Raw genomic sequence first — 16323 nt, forward strand, 5'->3', positions numbered from 1 at the left:
TTTTAAATTTTTCTTTTGCTTTTGCAGTGTTGCTTTTATGGTATATGTATGTCATCTTAGCACATTTGCAAGAGCTTCTTTAGGGTTTAAAACTAAAGATGGCTACTTCTGGACTGTACATTTAAAAATATTTCTTTGGGCCTATATTTTAAAATTTTAGAACTTTTTCTCGAAATTTCATATATCTCTTTCACACTGATAACTGTGGTGAAATGCACATCTGAAAGAGGTTATAGACCCCAGGGTTTCTCCCTTATAGCTGAGGCAGGAGTGACCCTGTACTTTGAAGGACGTGATGCCTTGTGGGGTGACTTTGACTCTTGGGAGATCAGAGCTATGAATGATTTATTCTCTCTCCCCACCCCAACCCTATGGATTTTTAGGAGTCACAACCATTTCAAAACGTCCTTCCGAAAACATGCTGTGGTCTTCTGGGTTACATATTGTGTTATACTTGCTCTCCCTCCATCTCTGTCTCATTATTCCCCGCCCCTCCTGCTTCCCTGAGATAACAACCCCCTAAAAGTGCTATCACATGAGTTTTTGCTTTAGGTTATGCTTTCTAACCTAGGCTAAAACAGAGAAACTTTGAAATATCTGAATCCTCACGAATGACTATTCTATAAATGGATTTTGTCTCTAGGTTCCAGTATACACATTGATGTTTATATAGAAATAAATGTAATTCTCTCAGATAATTAGATAATTAGAAAAGATAATTAGAATTCTCTCAGATAATTTAGATAATATCTAAAGAAGTATTTATTAAACCAAGGGCAGGTCAATGGACTTCATCCTAAGCTTTAGGAAAACTTTCCAGGGGCTTGGATGTAGAAAGAGAGAGAATTGAATCAACCCGTAACACAATAGAGACTATTAAATCAAAGGAACCTGCATGGTAGCAGTCCGATCCCTGAAAGAGGACTTAGTTTCATCAAAACACCACCATTTATCTTGTTATTATAACATTAATTTAAACTTCATTGGCATTGTAGTTTGTTTTGGAAAAAGTATAAGCTTCAGGAGTTTAAGCTGAACCTAGTTTGGATTTGGATACATTTTAGAATATTATAACAGAAATAATTGTTGTCAACCCTTGTGGGTGTCCCTGATTTTCTTTTAAAAGAGGTTCGTTTTCTAAAGTTTGAGAACCTGCTTTTTCATAATTTCCCCCTACTAGATCCCTCTGTTACTCGGGGCTCCATTGCTAGGATATCTCACTGGCCAGATCGCCGGCCGGTGGGGGACAGCTTAGAGCTGCTCTACAGGCGCCCTGGGAACCACGTGGGTGGACACCTTGGCTTTCATCTCCTGGGGCTCCTACTGGCTAGGTGTGGTAGACGTTTCCAAATTCAGTTGGTACGTTTCCCTTAGCTGGCCCCAGGCTCAGTGGCTTCCAGATGCTCCCAATGGCCCACGCTCTTACTGTCTCCTTTTCAAACCCAAGTCCCGCTCCCGCAGCTCCGCGGCCACCCCTCCACCGTGTCTCCTCCAGCGCTGTTTCCCCACCTTGCCTGATTATAGCCATTTCTTTAAAATACAGACTTTCTCAGTTTTGGGGACGCAGAGAAAAAACCGAGAGTGGTTAGATGGGTGTGTGGGAGGGGGTTGGGGATAAGGGGAAAGGTGAAGGGATTTGGAAGCAGCTGGTAACCACAAGATGGCCTCAGGGTTTTTCTTTTGAAAATTAATTTGGGGAAGGTATTCTATAATGTTGTAAAGATTTTGTTGGGTATCCGATGGACATGCGTCCTATTTGGGAGACCACCTCAGGGATACTGTGGATACCTGATCATGGCATTGTACATCAGAAGCTAAACATTAATGAATGCCAACTATAATTTTATATATATAATGTGATGGTTCAGTGTGAGGTCGGAGGGATAGTGGATGGGGGGAGGGGGGTTCACAGTATGAGGGATATAAATGATGAACGTCTAAGTATTACCTTGTTTTGTACACCTGAAACTAATAAATAAATTAATTAAAAAAAAAAAATTCATAGAACCGTACACCCCCCCAAAAAGTCAACTGTACTGTGCATTAATTTAAAATTCGAATAAAAAATGTGGCATAAATCATAAAAAAAAAAAATAAATAAAAATAAAAAAAATAAAAAAAAAATAAAATACAGACTTTCAGACTGTTTTTCTAGAAATTCTAGATGTCTAGAGATAAGGGTCAGGGATCTGCATTTTAACAAGTGCCCCAGGAAAGTCTTACTGGCAGGCAAGTTTGAGAAACCTGACGCTGGAGTTTCCTCTGTCCCCACGCTTTTCCCCTGAAGGCACCTCACCCGTCGCTGGATGAGCCGAGTTAGTAACTCACGTTTGGTCAAGGTCCCCAGTGCCAGACTCTTCAGCCGCCCGCGTGCGGTTGCCAGGCGACCGGACGCTCCCGGTCCGGCCGCGGCTCACGGGAAATCTCGCGATGTCTCCGGAAGTGCCCTCCCCTGTGGCCTCGGGGTGGGGGGATGGTGGTGGTCTTGTCTCTGTGACGCGGCGGCCGGAGTTTGATGGGGGTCCCTAGGGGGGGTGTGAGGGAAGGCATTTAGCTTGATGAGGCCACGTTTGCGTGTTAGTGGACCAACCAGTAGCCAGGACAATTTTTGGCAGGCCACCATTTCCCCCTACTGGATTTTCCTCGCATCAGTATTGAACGTTTCAAGTGCTCCCAAACCAACCACCTTCTCCCAATAACAGACCAGGAAACAAAGTGTCTAAATCAAAGTACAGCCCGTACTTCACTCTTTCCTCAGATAAACTCCAGACTCCGTAGGGGGGGTTGCATTCCCGTCCATTCATCATGACCAGCCTCCCCGCCTGCCTCCTGCCCTCTGTACTCCAGGGTTCCAACCTGGGTGTTGGCCCACGGTGCCCTGTTCTAACGAACTTGCACCTCACCTCTCCCCTCCTCAGGGTACCAATAGGACACGCTTTCTTTCCTTCTTAATTCTTATTTTCCCCTTTTAAGATGGAAGGACTCAGCTTGTAATTAGCACATCCTTGTTGAAGCCTTTTTATGCCCTCAGTCTTCCGTGATGCTGCTTTCTGCCCCCAAACAGCTAGGCTATATATTAAGTTCTTTCGTATAACAGTCACCACACTGCTATATGTTTGTTACTTACCCATGTCTCCAATAAAATGGTAAATTCTCCGAGGGCAAGGATGATGTCTTTAACCTCGTTATTCCCAGGACCTGGCAAAGTACTTTGTGGATTAGCAGTCACTCCATAAATGAATAATTTATAAATGAAGGAGAAGAACTATAAAACAAGGAACTGACATTTACAGGGGAAAGACTGGGGCTCGTTAGGGATATGATAAAATAAGCAATCTGGATGTAAGGGACAGTGCAAGCTGGGAAACAGTGGGAAACAGCTGTGATCTTGGAGGGGCAGAGGCATGCTGGAAAGGTTGTCATTGTTCCTTGAGCAAAGAAACATGAAAATAGGAGATTGTTAGAGTTACAAGGCAACCTAAAGCCCAAGTGGACAGGCCAGTTTGCCATTTTACAGATGAGGAAACTTCCAGACCTAGAGACAAGACAGAAATATGTGGAAGGTTGCATCTGAGGTGGTAGAGAGGGAGTTTACCCTTGAGCCCCTGATTTCAAGCTCAGATCCGCTTTGCTTATCTATCACTGATGGGTGCAGTGAGTAGCCTATAAAGCGGGGCCGAGGGATGGGGACAGGTGAACCCTAATCCCATTAGGGACATTGTTGCTAAAGTCCAGTTGTGAGGCACTTTTGGCCTAGATTAGAGTGAAAGCAAAGAAAGTGGCAAGGAATGAACAAATTGAGGAGGTATCTTGAAGCATGATTTAATAGGGAGAGATCCGATAGGATAAACGGGAGGAAGAAATTGAAGATAACTCCTGGATAAAGGAATAATAGTGGAAAAAGAGGAGAGATGTCAAGTAATTTGAGGAGAAGTGGATGTGTTGGTTTACACATGTAAGTGTGAGGTGAGATAGATTTCAGGTTTCCAGAATAGAAGAATCATTGAAACTATAAGGCCATAAATGGTAGTGAGGGAGAAAAGTAGGGAAAAGAGAAATACAGCAAGTCAGTAACTATGCCAACTAGTTTGGGTGGAAGAGGGAAGCAAAGCTGGTTAAGATGTCAGACCAAGATTCATCATAAGTGAGATTCTGAGAATAAGTAATAATTCAGTGATTCAGGAGCTAATACTTTAGATGTGGACACCAGAGAAAGAGTTTAAGGAGGGAGTTGCCTAACAATAAAAAGCTATAGAAGGTATGGAGAAGTAAAAAATGGTCAAAATAATATGGCTAAAACACTATGGCACAAATCAGATGCCCTTTGTCATCTGTTTTATAGGTCATTCGCTAGGGAACAAGAGCTTCGGCAATGTATGCAGGGCTGTCCCATGACTCTGGTAGCATTCAGTTAACTCTGCCAGGAACGTGTGTAGCAAGGCCTCATTGGAAATCAGTTACTCAGTTAATCTTTATTTTTTAACAATTTCATATATCATTATAAGAGGGAGTATGGTCTCATTTGTGGTAAAATTATATACACATTTAAATGTCTAAAAAGATCTACAAGTATAGACTTAGATGTAGATCTATAGATCTATACCTATGTCTATACGCCGAAATATATCATAGTGGTTATTTTTTGGTGGTGGGATTATGACTGTTTCTCTTATTTTAGTCATTAGGTTTTAAAAAATGATGAAATTATATTCTGAAAGTTCATTTGGATCCTGCTCTTTGTGGAATTGAAAATCACTTTGTGACTGCTGGTATTTAAAATAGTTTTAAATGCTTGAATTACTAATTAACTTTTTCATGCAACAAGTTAAGCTTAAGAGAAAGTATTTTCTCATTAAGATGTGAAATATAATTCCTGTCTAGTGGCACACAGTGTTAAACAATCGTCTGTGTATTTTCCAATGTGGCAGAAATTTGGCAGACTACAAGAAATACTTGTTTTCAGTGCCACATTTGTAAGTTCAGTGTAATGTAGTCTAAGAGTTACACTTTGACAGATGTTGGGAAATTTGTATTTGTAAAAAAAAAAAAAAAAAGTGAAGCCTTGAGAATCATTTTAAAAGGCACACTTGGAAGAATCATGCTAAAAAGCACATTTTACAAAGTCTTCACTAGAGTTTCCCAGTAACTAGACAAAATACCCCTTTTATTTCAAAAATTTTTGTATATATCTTTGTACATTTTTTGTACTTCTTGACCTTCTAGAGTACATGGTACACAGCCCTGTGTGAAGCACTAAGCAAACCCTTTAATGATCAGTCACTTTCATTGAGAAAGCAACAGTTTAAAGGGCCTAGACATGTATGTCATCACATAGTTCTGTACAGAAAAATTAGCTTTTATTGGAGTTAACTCCTCCTTTTGTCTTGACCCTGTAAGTTGGTAAGTATTAGTGACTAAGGTAGGCAGACTTTTAAGATGGTCTCAGTGATCTCACCTCCTGGTATTCAGGCTCTTGTGTAATCACCTCAACTTGAGTGTGGGCTGGACCTAATGACTTGTCCCAACCAATAGAATCAGGCAAAGCTGATGAGCTGTCATTTCCGCAATTAGGTTACAATAGATTGTGAGTTCTGTCTTCCTAGCAGACTCTCTCTATTGTTTTTTTGGCTTGTGCTTGCTGATAGAGCAAGCAGTCACTCAGGAGAGTCTCACTTGGTAAGGAACTGAGGACGGCCTCTATCCAAAAGCTAGTGAGGAACTGAGAGCCTCAAGTCCAACAGGAAACTGAATGGCAACGACTACGGTTTAAACTTGGAAGTCCATCCTTCCACAGTTGAGCTTTCAGACGAGACCTCATCCCTGGCCAACACCTTGATTGCAGCCTTGTGAGTGACCCTGAAGCAGAGGACCCAAATTCCTGGCCCATGATATCTGTGAAATAATAAATATGTATTGTTTTAAGCCACGAAGTTTTGGGGTAATTTGTTATGCAGCAATAAATAGCTAATACAGGCAGCAATGGAAAATTCCTTGAAGGAGGGAAGATTTACTTAGAAATTTGGGACATGATTCCCATTTTCTTTTCTTTTTTTTTTCATAATTAAAGTTTATTGGGGTGACAATTGTTAGTAAAGTTACATAGATTTCAGGTGTACAATTCTGTAATACATCTTCTATAAATCCCATTGTGTGTTCACCACCCAGAATCAGTTCTCCTTCCATCACCATATATTTGATCCCCATTACCCTCATCTACCGTCCCCCTCCCCCTTTGCCCTCTAATAACCACTAAACTATTGTCTGTGTCTATGAGTTTTTGTTTCTCATTTGTTTGTCTTGTTCTTTTATTGTTTTTGGTTTATATACCACATATTAGTGAAATCATATGGTTCTCTGCATTTTCAGTCTGACTTATTTCACTCGGCATTATAATCTCAGGATCCATCCATGTTGTCACAAATGGTCCTATTTCACCTTTTCTTACTACCGAATAGTATTCCATTGTGTATATATAACACAACTTCTTTATCCATTCATCTATCGAAGGATATTTTGGTTGTTTCCATGTCTTGACCACTGTAAACAAAGCTGCAATGAACATTGGAGCACACGTATCTTTATGTATAAATGTTTTCAAATTTTTTGGGTAGATACCCAGGAGAGGGATTGCTGGGTTATATGGTAATTCTATTCATAATTTTTTGAGGAACCTCCACACTGCCTTCCATAACGGCTGTACCAGTCTGCATTCCCACCAACAGTGTATGAGGGTTCCTTTTTCTCCACAGCCTCTCCAACACTTGTTACTATTTGTCTTTTTGATGATAGCCATTCTGACTGGGGTGAGGTGATATCTCATTGTGGTTTTATTTGCATTTCTCTGATGATTAGTGATGTTGAGCATTTTTTCATATGTCTATTTGCTATTTGTATGTCCTCTTTGGAGAAATGTCTCTTCAGGTCCTCTGCCCATTTTTCAGTTGGGTTGTTTGCTTTTTGTTATTGAGTTGTATGAGTTTCTTATATATTTTAGACATTATTTTGGAGGCACTGTTTGCAAAAATTGTCTTTCATTCAGTTGGTTGCCTCTTTTTTTTGTCGATGGTTTCTTTTGCTGTACAGAAGCTTTTAAGTTTGATATAGTCCCATTCATTTATTTTAGCTTTTACTTTCCATGCCTTTGGAATCAAATTCATGAAATGCTCTTTGAACAAAAGGTCCATAAGTTTAGTACCTATGTTTTCTTCTTTGCAGTTTATTGTTTCAGGTCTTATGCTTACGTCTTTGATCCATTTTGAATTAATTTTGGTACATGATGAAAGATAGCAGTCCAGTTTCATTATTTTGCACTTGGCTTTCCAATTCTGCCAGCACCATTTATTGAAGAGGCTGTCTTTTCTCCATTGTATGTTTTTGCTTCTTTGTCAAAAATTATCTGTCCAGGGCTGGCCCGGTGTCTCGGGCCGTTAGAGCTCCATGCTCCTAACTCTGAAGGCTGCTGGTTTGATTCCCACATGGGCCAGTGGGCTTTCAACCACAAGGTTGCCAGTTCAACTCCTCGAGTCCCACAAGGGATGGTGGGCAGCACCCCCTGCAACTAAAATTGAACACCGCACCTTGAGCTGAGCTGCTGCTGAGCTCCCGGATGGCTCAGTTGGTTGGAATGCATCCTCTCAACCACAAGGTTGACGGTTCGACTCCTGCAAGGGATGGTGGGCTGTGCCCCCTGCATCTAGAAAACGGCAACTGGACCTGGAGCTGAGCTTATGTGGTCTTATTTCTGGGTTCTCAGTTCTATTCCATTGATCTATGTGTCTGTTTTTCTGCCAATACCATGATTTGATTATTGTTGCCCTGTAGTACAAGCTAAAGTCAGGGAGTGTGATACCTCCAGCATTGTTTTTTTTTCTTAAGATTGCTTTGGCTATTCGGAGTCTTTTGTGGTTCCAAACAAATCTGATCACTTTTTGTTCAATTTCTTTAAAAAATGCCATTGGGATTTTGATGGGGATCGCATTAAATCTGTATATTGTTTTGGGTAATATGGCCATTTTAACTATGTTGATTCTTCCAATCCATGAGCACGGAATGTCTTTCCATTTGTTTGTGTCTTCTTCAATTTCTTTTAAAAATGTCTTATAATTTTCAGCATATAGGTCATTCACATTTTTGGTTAAGTTTATTCCTAGGTAGTTTATTCTTTTTGGTGCAATTGCAAAAGGAATTGTTTTTTTTTCATTTCTTTTTCTGGGATTTCATTGTTAGTATATAGTTATACAATGGACTTTTGTACGTTGATTTTGTAGCCAGCAAATTTACTGTATTCGTTGACTGTTTCTAATAGTTTTTCAGTGGAGTCTTTATGGTTTTCTATGTATAGCATCATGTCATCTGCAAAGAGTGACAATTTAACTTCTTCATTCTGAATTTGGATGCCTTTTATTTTTTTCTCTTGCCTGATTGCTCTGGCGAGGACTTCCAAGACTGTGTTGAAAAGCAGAGGTGATAGGGGACAGCCTTGTTGTATTCCTGAATGTAGAGCAAAGGGCTTCAGTTTTTCACTGTTAATTGCGATATTAGCTGAGGGTTTGTCATATATGGTCTTTATTATGTAAGGTATTTTTCTTCTATACCTATTTTATTAAGTGTTTTAATCATAAATGGATGTTGTATCTTGTCAAATGCTTTTTCTGCATCAATTGACATAATCGTATGATTTTTGTCCTTTATTTTGTTTATGTGATGTATCACATTGATGGATTTGCGGATGTTGAACCATCCTTGTGCCCTGGGGATGAACCCCACTTAGTCGTGATATAATCTTTTTAATGCATTGTTGAATTCGATTTGCTAGAATTTTGTTAAGGATTTTGCATCTGTATTCTTCAGAGATATTGGTCTGTAATTTATTTTTTAAATATTATCCTTACCAGGTTTGGTATCAGGGTAATGTTGGCCTCATAAAATGAGTTAGGGAGTACTGTCTCTTCTTCAATTTTTTGGAAGAGATGATTTCCATTTTCATAGGACATTCTGAGTGGAGCTCAGAGGAGAGAAATGAGAGTCACTGTAGGAGGTTGCAGCTTAGATGAAATGAAAATATTCATTTATAGAAGCTGCCAGTTGAAGTATCAATATAAAGGAAGGTCTTTGGTTATGGATGAAGCAGTTTCCATTCATGGTGTGAATCTTGATTTCTGTATCATGGAGATGAGCATTTAATTGAGAGCTTCATGGCCTTCTAATTATTGCCATGATATACAAAATATGGGTACCAATAAATAGTTTTTTAAAAACTTACCTTAGTAACTAATTTATGCATTTATTAAATACAGTAATGCTATTACATAGGTTATACATAAAACAATCCAAAGTATTTCTCCTGAGTTCCAGGAATATCCATCCAACTGGCTGCTAGACATTCATTCCAGCTGGATATGAATTCCTAGAGGAATTGCAAAGTGAACCTGTCAAAAACTGAACTCATTTCTATCCTGCACAAAACTGATCTGTCTCCTCTAGTTTCTGTCTTTCCCACAGTCCACTCTGCTCCCCAAAGTAGAGTCCAAAAGCCATCTCCAGTACTCTCTCACATACTGGATCCCCCACATTCAGTCACCAAATCAAGTTCACTTAATCTCGGAAACTTTCAAACCCAGCTGTCTCTCCCTGTCCTCTTCATTACTAAGAATGGATATGGAAGGACTTTCTCAAGTTTCATTTAAAAAAATTTATGATCTTTAATGTACAGAAAGTTTCTTCTAAAATGCTTTATCTCTACCTTCCACTAGAGAGTCAAATTGTAATAAATATAGCATGTATGAGATGTGATGTAAATTAAGGGGTCTAAGCTGAAACTCAGTTTCCTTACTTTAAAGTCACACTTATACAGTGAATATATCTTAGAGTAAATATGTTTTTTGAAAAGTATTTTTGCAAACATTGTCACTGATTTTCTAATTAAATAATGTTTTGTCTTTATCTCTGAAACATCTACTGTCAAGAGTCTAACACTTTAGTGTGAGTCTTGCAGGGAGCATTTGCAAGAAAGGGACTTATAATTTTAGAAAAAGTTTAGATTAGGTTTCAGGAACAGTTCATTGCTTATGTTTTAGAAGTTTTTTAAATTGTCTTTTGAACCAAGGGTGGGGAACCTCTGTCTTGTAATAGAGATTTAAGACTTTGCTTAAGTTTATCAGGCCAATAATAAGTTCAGCAAAAGTTTAATTAGTTGGTGATGGATTGAGGCTGAGAGTGAAACTTAGCAATGTAATATACTCTATTCTTGTATCTTTCAAAATAATTTGTTAAAGTCAGTGAAAACATCTTATATATCTGCATACTGGTATTTAATTGCTTTATTTTCTTGGCTCTTGTCTGCATTTTTTGATCAGCTTGTTTGAAAAGAGTTTCACTTCTTTATGCTTGTTTTTGAAAATGGCTGGTCCTTTTTTACTAGTATGTGGCCATTTGCACATTTCTGCAATAGAGAAACTTTATTGAACAATTGAAAAACCCGTTTTTTAAAATTTCTTTTAAATCTATGAAGAAGTTGGGGAAATGATATTCATTTTATAATGATCTAACAGTGCAACAAAAGTCAGTTTCCCGTAAAAAAGGCAGGAACCCATTTAATCTTGTCATTCTAAAAACACATATTGTTAACGTTTCTTAAAAGCAAACTGAACCGTCCACTGCATTTGTTTCTTCGTTGAACAGATATTTTCTGAGTGCCTGCCATATGCCATTGTTCAAGGCGCGGGGGATGCAGAAGGTAGCCCAAGTTCCCACCCCCGTGGAGCTTACATTCTAGTAAGACAGTGAAAAAGTAAATATATCAGTGACCAAGATAGTTTCTGATTGTGGTACATTCTGTGAAGGAAACAAATAGAGGGAACCTGCAGTGTAGAAGTAGGGAGGAAAGAGGGAAAGGAAGAAGTGTTTCCTTGAGCTGAGGGAGACAGGCCAGGCCTCTCTGAGGAGAATGTGAGCGGAGACTGGAGGAATGAGCCAGGCTTGTGAGAGCCTGTGAGGAAGTGTTCCAGGCCCAGGAAGCAGCCAGTTTGAAGGCGAGGAGAGGGGCAAGAGCTGGATGAGCATAAGGATTCAAGACAGTGTGGATGAAGTGTGGTGAGGAGGAGAATGGAATGAGAGGAAAGCAGGAAGCAGATCAGCCTTGAGCCCACAGTGAGAAATTGGGATTTTGATATATAGCGGTATTTAACTCTTAGGCAGAATGTAAATTTTCCTTTGTTAATAGAAAAAAATGAAATTTATTATATTTAGAGTTTGAAGGAGAGAGCAGTTGCCAGTTTATTATAAAAGTTGAAATTCAAAATCTCGATTGAAATATGTTCTTGTAGTGTGTGTGATATTAATGTGCGGGATATTTAAAGATACTCTTAGAAATCTAGTAGCAGGAGCCTGACAGTTAGAAAATGTAAGTTCTATGTGTGCTTCAAAATCTCTTATTAATACAGCTTTTGTTTCAGTTTTGCTCTTCACTGAAATAGGTTAGCACTTGTCAATACATTATTTTTAGATCTTGGGATAATTAAAAGCCTGTAATGTTGATATCTGTCTGAATGAATTACCATTTCTGTAGTTCATAGTTCCTTAGTTTTAAGTGATATAGTGTTTTACTTTAAATATTAAGCCTAGTCAGAAAGTTTAAAAATAATCTCTTAAAAAGTGATGTTAATGTATAATTCTCACATCAGTGGCATATACGTTAACTTCTCTGAAGCTATGGAACATTTTAGATGGTTGTAATTATTCAACGTGATGTGTCCTCATATATAAGATTATAAATTAATTTCTTATTCAGTTTAATTTGTGTTACTTTATTTAAGCCCAGAATCTTCAGATAATAGCCTCAAGTTTAATGGAAACACATGCAGAAATGATAGGTGGATTACATAGGAATTGAAGTAAAATATTAAAGCTAAACACACACATGTTTTAAAGGACTTATTTAGTATCATCACCAGTAATAATAATAATAATAATAATAATAATAATAATAATAAGTTGAATATGAGGATGGAGTATGATGTAGTAAATTCTAGGAACAAAAATGAATCATTTAAATTAAGCATTCATTTGGAGACAAATTTATACCAACTAATTTTTCAGGAAGGAAGGTAAGTAGTTTAAAGTAATGACTGTTAATGGTAAACATATTCATAATTATATGATGGATATTTATAATCTTCTAAAATCTAACATAAAGATTACAGATCTCTATTCTTAGACAATACACTTCTTTTTGCATATGCCTCTTAGGTTATGAAATGTACAACTGTAGTTCATCAAAATGTGCCCTAAGGCAGAATACCATTTTACTCAGTCATTAGAAAGTTTAGCATAATTGCTTAGTATAATCCAAAGAAAATATGAGTACTGACATCAGGGACTCTCCAATTTGTTAGGCAATCGCTCCATAATTTTTGGCACCAAGATAATGCACATGTTGAAAAAGCAATTAATCATTGGTGTTAGTTATCAAGCTATGATTTGAGCTGTTTCCTCCCAAATTTGACCTGAAATGACAGAGTTCCTTATTTCATTTTTGTAATATTCTGATTGTTGAGATCAAAAGTTTAAGTATGCCAATCTGGTTACAGTTGACCTGCATTTCATGTTGTTAGTTTTCTAAAATAAGTAGATCATAACTTGATATTTATAAAGATGAATGGTATTTCTTCTACTAATATTTGGACAAAAGGTTTAGTAACCTTTAGAAACTTACAAACTGATTACCTCAGAAGTTACCTGAAGTCCTTAAACTAGCATTTTGGCCCCCCAAAAGTATATTTATTTGCAGTTGGAACTTGTATTGAAAACATGCCAAACTGAGAGAACGCACAATCAGATTTTCAATTTCCTAACTCGTATTTTGCAAACTCAATGACATAGACACATCGATTAATAAACAGTGAGTGAAATAATTACCTCATCATAATTTGAACATAACCATCTTTCTTTGTTTAACATTACAAGGATGAGCAAAAAAGAGCCATTATTCTGTGTAGTACATTTTCCTATCTTCCACAACAGCCCCCTCAGAACAGGAAAGCCCCCCACATTGCTCACCAATGTATGTGTCTTTGGAGTTAAAACAATCCAGAAATATAGAAAGAAACCTTGGAACTCCACAGTCTGTGTTCAGTTCAGTTTATTCGGCTACACGTGGACACAGTGCAGACTTAGCAATATAAATGAACTCTTCTCTGCACGCATGACTTCTGCATCTGTACCTCATCACTCTCAGACGGTTTTTGGAAACTGAACCTCTGCAATCTGTAGCACTCCAACTCCCAAACAGTTTCTCTGCTTCATTGTAAAGTTACTAATGCTTCTGCCTGTCTGTGTTTATTTTCAAGTGGCCGTACTATGGGCAGTTTATTATTCTATTGTGCAATGCAGTGATTTTTCAAAATCCTGCATACTAAGTAGGTAGTCATACTAATTTGTGACAACAGTCTTCGGGCTAGATCCCTCAAATGAAGCTCGCACGTGATATTTGGTTTTAGAGTTGATTTTCCAAATTAAGAAACAATGGATCCCAAATGGTTTCTCTTCCTGTTGGCTCTTTGTTCTCGGCTGTACAACTGATTTGAAAATAACGTGTGTGGTGTTTTATTGTTAATCAACAAATAAAACATGTAGAATTTAGTGCTCATATAACTGGACAACGGAACTTAAAAAGCAGTACTAAATGTCTACATTCTCAACTATACCTAAGTTAATCTTGTTGAATTGTTTGGAACTCGGACCTTGGGCTATTAAAACAACCTGGAAAATTTGGAACACCCTTGATTCTAGGATCTTGCTGTACCCTGAACTGGTCCGTCCCCATTCTATATCCACTGACCTCTCTCCATCTCTTCTTTAGCCTGTGCTTCTGGCTCATTTTATTACTTGGACATTGGGATCAAGTTTTTAATGACGATTGACATTTCCTGTATATTATCACCAAAGAGCTTGAGAAATTATCTCTGAAAAAAGTTGAAACTGAACAAAAAACAGACTTCATTTAGAAAATGGCCTTTTCAGCTCCTGAATAGCTCAAGGCGGCTGTAAGATAATACTTTGCAGGAAAAGGTAACCCCAATACATTAGTTTTTGAATGATGGATGCAAATTGAACCCTGATTTCCTAAAAACTCTATAATGTAAATTGGAGCACTTATACCAAAAGTGATTATGACAGTACATTAACACTTGAAGATGCACTTTAAAAATACTTGTAAAGGATCTTGTTTTCGAAATAAAGTAACTGCATTTACAATAAAACACAAATACTCCTTTCTGGGGCTACTTTTGCCTGGGCTGGACCAATGAGTAGAGGGGATAGAGGGGACATTGTTGATTGTCTCTGTATTATCCATTTCACCTCTCAGTGTAGCAGTTACGTATTTTAGATATTATTGACTCCAGGGGTGGCCCTTATTTGGTCTAAAGCAGTCACTATATATAATCCCAAGGGTGGGCTCACAACTCAAGTTAGACCAATCAGAGTGAAGTGGGAGCCTGTTTTGACAGTTATAAGCAGCTCTTTCACCCTAAGTGGATGGTGTGATGTGCAGCCAGTTTGGGTGAATCAGCTTTAGGTTTAAGTCAAGACGCGGAGGGCAAAGCTGAGAAGCTTGGTAGGAAGCTTAATCCCACTACACCTGAACCACGTTTGATTCTGGGCTCTGTGGAGCTAGGTGAGCCGACAAATTCTTCTGATTGTGTAAGCACTGGCATCAGAACTGCAATACGGAGACTTATCACAATGAGCCCAATGAGGCTAAGACTGAAAAGCTTGCTTTTCCTGATAATTCTGTTGTTACCATAGGCATTTTCCATCACACCAAGATGTCTTAATTGATTCTCTCACCAATGTCAAGTTAAATGTGGACAACTGTATTCTAGTCTTGGAATGAAAACCGCCAGTGTTTTCTTGGTGATTTCCATGATTCCTCTTCATGTCAAAACCTTAAGCATTCCATCACGTCTGCCAAAGAAACGTCAAAGAGCTTGTCAGTGTCCTAAATGATTCAATGTGTTGGTGTCACTGAGGTTGTGGCAGTAAACACAGATTTTGGCTGCTTGTTGGGGTCAGTCATGATTTTTTTAAAAGGGCACAAACATGGAGGTCAGGTTGAGCCATCTGAAACTGGGAGTGCTGCTTTTTACTTAAAACTAGACCGAAATGCTAATATATCATCAAGTGTCCGAGAAAGTACTTGGATACTAATGATAATTGGCTTCCTCATCTTACCGGACTACCTCGTTGCTAAATCTAATGGAATACTTTTAAGCTGTTTTCCTTGACCTCTTGGCAGCATGTCAAGAGGCTGGTAAATCACTTCTTCAAGTGTTCTTACTTCTCTGCTCCTGTGGTCTCCTCTTCCTCGGCCATTTTACAATTTGTTTTCTTGGGCCCTCTTTTCACTGTTTCCCACAGGTCATGTCACCTGATCTCATCCAGCCCTCTACTCCACTCTCTGAATATAGCACTCTAGAAACATCCATCCAGCACATTTCTGCCGTTTAAGACTAGTTCCCTGTCACTGGGAGGATAGTCCAACAGGCCCCTGCAGGATTTTCCCCATCTTCCTCCTGTTAGTCGTCTCTCGCTACTCCCCACAGTCGGCCGACACTCGAGTAAGCAAATCTCAGTTCCGAAGGTCACAGTAAGTTCTCGCTCTCTGCTGCTGACCTTCCACACTGCTGTCCTCTCTGCTTGTAAAAGTCATTGCCTCCCCAGTACGCTTTTTGGCTTGTCCTCCTGTCTTTCAAATTTCAGCTTCATGTCAGGCACTTCCTTCCGGAAGCCTACCTGTGTAACTCCTCTGGCATGTTTTTCCTGAGCTTCCAACACTTATTTCTCCCTTCATAGCAATACATTTAGGTTCTTGTTAACTTAGCTTTAGCCCCCATGGCAAGTTGTGTGAGGTCAGTGGCCATGTCTGTCTTGCTCAGAGTATCTCCAGAGAGTAAAACTGGGCCTGGTTCAGTAAAGACACTTAGTGAATATTTGAATGACTAGATAACCTGTGCTAGGCTCTGTCTCAAATAAGTTATTTGATTTTCAGGATCATAATTTATGGTGTGGCTTGGTCAGTGTTTCACAGGAGCACAAAAAATGCCATGTTAAATTATATTGTTTTACTAATGGACTGGCAAAAGAAGATACAGCAGGTACTCGAATAACACTGTTTCATTCAACGTTGTTTCATTAAAATGTTGATGAGACGCTGTAGGAACTTAACTCTTGTTTATATCAATCAGCCTGTGGTAAAATCGGGTTCGTTATACGTCGTTTTGCTGCAGTTCCAAGAACCTATCAATGACGTTAAGTGAGGACTTA

The 16323-nt window shown here is 38.7% G+C and overlaps 1 protein-coding gene across 1 annotated transcript in view; it reads right to left on the reverse strand.

The window, feature by feature from the left end:
- The window catches only part of PPP1R42 (protein phosphatase 1 regulatory subunit 42), a gene marked incomplete at its 3' end in the record, with an annotated part of 41888 nt that extends 39514 nt beyond the window's left edge, over positions 1-2374 (reverse strand). The window contains 1 exon segment of the mRNA XM_081070806.1: positions 2329-2374.
- Between the last annotated feature and the right edge of the window lie 13949 nt (positions 2375-16323).

The sequence above is a fragment of the Rhinolophus hipposideros genome (assembly GCF_964194185.1).
Source record: "Rhinolophus hipposideros genome assembly, chromosome: 13".
NCBI classification, from domain to species: Eukaryota; Metazoa; Chordata; class Mammalia; order Chiroptera; family Rhinolophidae; genus Rhinolophus; species Rhinolophus hipposideros.